At 50.8% G+C, this 5,207-nt stretch overlaps 1 non-coding gene across 1 annotated transcript; it reads left to right on the top strand.

Moving 5' to 3' along the window:
* Nucleotides 1-430: 430 nt before the first annotated feature.
* Nucleotides 431-537, top strand: LOC136593975 (U6 spliceosomal RNA). The gene has a single exon (XR_010788426.1). It is a non-coding gene; the product is annotated as a U6 spliceosomal RNA (small nuclear RNA).
* Nucleotides 538-5,207: the final 4,670 nt, after the last annotated feature.

Raw genomic sequence — 5,207 nt, 5'->3', positions numbered from 1 at the left:
ATATTTAAAAGAAAAAATATATATATCTCAGAAAACCCCTTTAATGTAGTGTCAAGTTAAGATTTGCTTTCCCTTAGAAGAACTGTTTTCAAAACTTAATTATATTACCAATTATATAACAAGTTTTGTAATAGGAATCTACAGTGTAAATGAAATTCAAAGCTCATCATAAGCAATAAGCAACTACTATCCATTACCCATAGCGTTCCATATTAAAGAATGTGTACCCCAGGGTATGTGGTTTTACTGGATACCATTGGTATGGTATTTTTTGTAGTGTACTAATGTATAGCTAGGATGTAAAGGATAGTCTTTTGGCTTCCGTTGCATTAATGGAGCCCTATGGATACATTTAGCATTTACATCATGAGCTTTACCCAATGTATATGCTAAGTGGACGTAAAAACATGATGTGAACCAAATCTAGGATGTGCTCGCTTCGGCAGCACATATACTAAAATTGGAACGATACAGAGAAGATTAGCATGGCCCCTGCGCAAGGATGACACGCAAATTCGTGAAGCGTTCCATATTTTTCCGCCTGATAACATGCTCCCTGACCTACTGACTGCAATCCCTGCTAGCCATCATAAACCGCTCCTGCAGTCATACTGTTTCTGCCGTCACACGGCCAAATGTCTGACCATTGTCTATGTGTATAGCATCCCTCACTCTCCACCTCGCCATACCGCGCACATCTCCAGCCCCTTTACCTTCTGTATCACCCCATTACTTGTAGTATGTAAGCTCGTTGGAGCAGGAGCCTCGCCCCTATTGTTTCCATCAACTGATTACTATATGTAACTGTGGTTCTGTAATGTTTGTACTTTTGTCTTTCTGTATCCCCCCTGTCTATGTAAGCGCTGCGGAATATGTTGGCGCTATACAAATAAAGTTTATTATTATTATAAGGCCACATTTAGCCAAATAAAAGTACAAGGCATGTAGAAACACCAATTCTCAACAGCATGGGACTCATAAAACAATGAAGACCTTTTTGCACTAGTTGGCCAAAATACCAATAACAACTCATGTTTGGAAGTCAGAAAGAAGACTCATGAGAGCAATTAGTAAGGATTACAAATCCACAACAGTTAACAAAACCAAACTAACACCAGATTTCTTCCTACAAAAAAATAAATAAATATGAGGTATTAGAAATATAATTTAAAAAACACCAATGCCAGGCATACGTTACTATTAGAGATGAGCGAGCACCAAAATGCTCGGGTGCTCGTTACTCGGGACGAAATTTTCGTGATGCTCGAGGGTTCGTTTCGAGTAATGAACCCCATTGAAGTCAATGGGCGACCCGAGCATTTTTGTATATCGCCGATGCTCGCTAAGGTTTCCATTTGTGAAAATCTGGGCAATTCAAGAAAGTGATGGGAACGACACAGCAACGGATAGGGCAGGCGAGGGGCTACATGTTGGGCTGCATCTCAAGTTCCCAGGTCCCACTATTAAGCCACAATAGCGGCAAGAGTGGGCCCTCCCCTCCCAACAACTTTTACTTCTGAAAAGCCCTCATTAGCAATGCATACCTTAGCTAAGCACCACACTACCTCCAACAAAGCACAATCACTGCCTGCATGACACTCCGCTGCCACTTCTCCTGGGTTACATGCTGCCCAACCCCCCCCCCCCCCCCCGCACAACGCAGTGTCCACAGTGCACACCAAAGTGTCCCTGCGCAGCCTTCAGCTGCACTCATGCCACACCACCCTCATGTCTATTTATAAGTGCGTCTGCCATGAGGAGGAACCGCAGACACACACTGCAGAGGGTTGGCACGGCTAGGCAGCGACCCTCTTGAAAAGGGGCGGGGCGATAGCCCACAATGCTGTACAGAAGCAATGAGAAATCCAATCCTGTGCCACCTCCATCAGGAGCTGCACACATGGGCATAGCAATGGGGAACCTATGTGCCACACACTATTCATTCTGTCAAGGTGTCTGCATGCCCCAGTCAGACCGCGTTTTTTTATAAATAGTCACAGGCAGGTACAACTCCGCAATGGGAATTCCGTGTGCACCCACAGCATGGGTGGCTCCCTGGAACCCACCGGCTGTACATAAATGTATCCCATTGCAGTGCCCATCACAGCTGAGGTAACGTCCGATTAAATGCAGGTGGGCTTCGGCCCACACTGCATGCCCCAGTCACACTGGGGTTCTTTAGAAGTAGACACATGCAGTTACAACTCCGTGTGGACCGACAGCATGGGTGGGTGCCAGGAAGCCACCGGCGGTACATAAATATATCCCATTGCATTGCCCAGCACAGCTGAGGTAATGTCATGTTTAATGCAGGTGGGCTTCGGCCCACACTACATGCCCCAGTCAGACTGGGGTTCTTTAGAAGTAGACACATGCAGTTACAACTCCCTGTGGACCCACAGCATGGGTGGCTCCCTGGAACCCACCGGCGGTACATAAATATATCCCATTGCAGTGCCCAACACAGCTGATGTAACGTCAGCTTTAATGCAGGTGGGCAAAAAATTAATTGAATTACACTGTAGGCGAGGGCCCCAAAAAATTGGTGTACCAACAGTACTAATGTACGTCAGAAAAATTGCCCATGCCCAACCAAGAGGGCAGGTGAAACCCATTAATCGCTTTGGTTAATGTGGCTTAATTTGTAACTAGGCCTGGAGGCAGCCCAGTTAAAATAAAAATTGGTTCAGGTGAAAGTTTCAACGCTTTAATGAGCATTGAAACGTATAAAAATTGTTTACAAAAATTATATGACTGAGCCTTGTGGGCCTAAGAAAAATTGCCCGTTCGGTGTGATTATGTGAGGTTTCAGGAGGAGGAGCAGGAGGAGGAGGAAGAATATTAGACACAGATTGATGAAGCTAAAGGGTCCACGTTTTTGATGGTGAGAGAGAACAATGCTTCCATCCGCGGGTGCAGCCTACGTATTGTTTAGGTATCGCTGCTGTCCGCTGGTGGAGAAGAGAAGTCTGGGGAAATCCAGGCTTTGTTCATCTTGATGAGTGTAAGCTTGTCGGCACTGTCGGTTGACAGGCGGGTAGGCTTATCCGTGATGATTCCCCCAGCCGCACTAAACACCCTAAACAAGACACTAGCCGCAGGACAAGCAAGCACCTCCAGGGCATACAGCGCGAGTTCAGGCCACGTGTCCAGCTTCGACACCCAGTAGTTGTAGGGGGCAGAGGCGTCACAGAGGACGGTCGTGCGATCGGCTACGTACTCCCTCACCATCCTTTTACAGTGCTCCCGCCGACTCAGTCTTGACTGGGGAGCGGTGACACAGTCTTGCTGGGGAGCCAGAAAGCTGTCAAAGGCCTTAGAGAGTGTTCCCCTGCCTGTGCTGTACATGCTGCCTGATCTCTGCGCCTCCCCTGCTACCTGGCCCTCGGAACTGTGCCTTCGGCCACTAGCGCTGCTGGATGGGAATTTTACCATCAGTTTGTCCGCCAGGGTCCTGTGGTATAGCATCACTCTCGAACCCCTTTCCTCTTCGGGTATGAGAGTGGAAAGGTTCTCCTTATACCTTGGGTCGAGCAGTGTGTACACCCAGTAATCCGTAGTGGCCAGAATGCGTGTAACGCGAGGGTCACGAGAAAGGCATCCTAACATGAAATCAGCCATGTGTGCCAGGGTACCTGTACGCAACACATGGCTGTCCTCACTAGGAAGATCACTTTCAGGATCCTCCTCCTCAGGCCATACACGCTGAAAGGATGACAGGCAAGCAGCATGGGTACCCTCAGCAGTGGGCCTAGCTGTCTCTTCCCCCTCCTCCTCATGCTCCTCCTCCTCCTCAACGCGCTGAGATATAGACAGCAGGGTGCTCTGACTATCCAGCGACATACTGTCTTCCCCTGCCTCTGTTTCCGAGCGCAAAGCGTCTGCCTTTATGCTTTGCAGGGAACTTCTCAAGAGGCATAGCAGAGGAATGGTGACACTAATGATTGCAGCATCGCCGCTCACCATCTGGGTAGACTCCTCAAAGTTTCCAAGGACCTGGCAGATGTTTGCCAACCAGGCCCACTCTTCTGTAAAGAATTGAGGAGGCTGACTCCCACTGCGCCGCCCATGTTGGAGTTGGTATTCCACTATAGCTCTACGCTGCTCATAGAGCCTGGCCAACATGTGGAGCGTAGAGTTCCACCGTGTGGGCACGTCGCACAGCAGTCGGTGCACTGGCAGATTAAACCGATGTTGCAGGGTCCGCAGGGTGGCAGTGTCCGTCTTGGAGTTGCGGAAATGTGCGCTGACCCGGCGCACCTTTCCGAGCAGGTCTGACAAGCGTGGGTAGCTTTTCAGAAAGCGCTGAACCACCAAATTAAAGACGTGGGCGAGGCATGGCACGTGCGTGAGGCTGCTGCAGAGCCGCCACCAGGTTACGGCCGTTGTCACACACGACCATGCCCGGTTGGAGGCTCAGCGGCGCAAGCCAGTGGTCGGTCTGCTCTGTCAGACCCTGCAGCAGTTCGTGGGCCATGTGCCTCTTCTCTCCTAAGCTGAGTAGTTTCAGCACGGCCTGCTGACGCTTGCCCACCGCTGTGCTGCCACGCCGCGCGACACCGACTGCTGGCGACGTGCTGCTGCTGCTGACACATCTTGATTGCGAGACAGAGGTTGCGTAGGAGGAGGAGGAGGAGGGTGGTTTAGTGGAGGAAGCATACACCGCCGCAGATACCACCACCGAGCTGGGGCCCGCAATTCTGGGGGTGGGTAGGACGTGAGCGGTCCCAGGCTCTGACTCTGTCCCAGCCTCCACTAAATTCACCCAATGTGCCGTCAGGGAGATATAGTGGCCCTGCCCGCCTGTGCTTGTCCACGTGTCCGTAGTTAAGTGGACCTTGGCAGTAACCGCGTTGGTGAGGGCGCGTACAATGTTGCGGGAGACGTGGTCGTGCAGGGCTGGGACGGCACATCGGGAAAAGTAGTGGCGACTGGGAACTGAGTAGCGCGGGGCCGCCGCCGCCATCATACCTTTGAAAGCCTCCGTTTCCACAAGCCTATACGGCAGCATCTCCAGGCTGATAAATTTGGCTATGTGCACGTTTAACGCTTGAGCGTGCGGGTGCGTGGCGGCGTACTTGAGCTTGCGCTCCAACACTTGCGCTAGCGACGGCTGGACAGTGTGCTGAGAGACATTGGTGGATGGGGCCGAGCACAGCGGAGGTGAGGGTGTGGGTGCAGGCCAGGAGACGGTAGTGCCTGTGTCC

Source organism: Eleutherodactylus coqui, chromosome 1, assembly GCF_035609145.1.
Source record: "Eleutherodactylus coqui strain aEleCoq1 chromosome 1, aEleCoq1.hap1, whole genome shotgun sequence".
NCBI classification, from domain to species: domain Eukaryota; kingdom Metazoa; phylum Chordata; class Amphibia; order Anura; family Eleutherodactylidae; genus Eleutherodactylus; species Eleutherodactylus coqui.
This window is presented reverse-complemented; position numbering and strand designations above follow the sequence as displayed.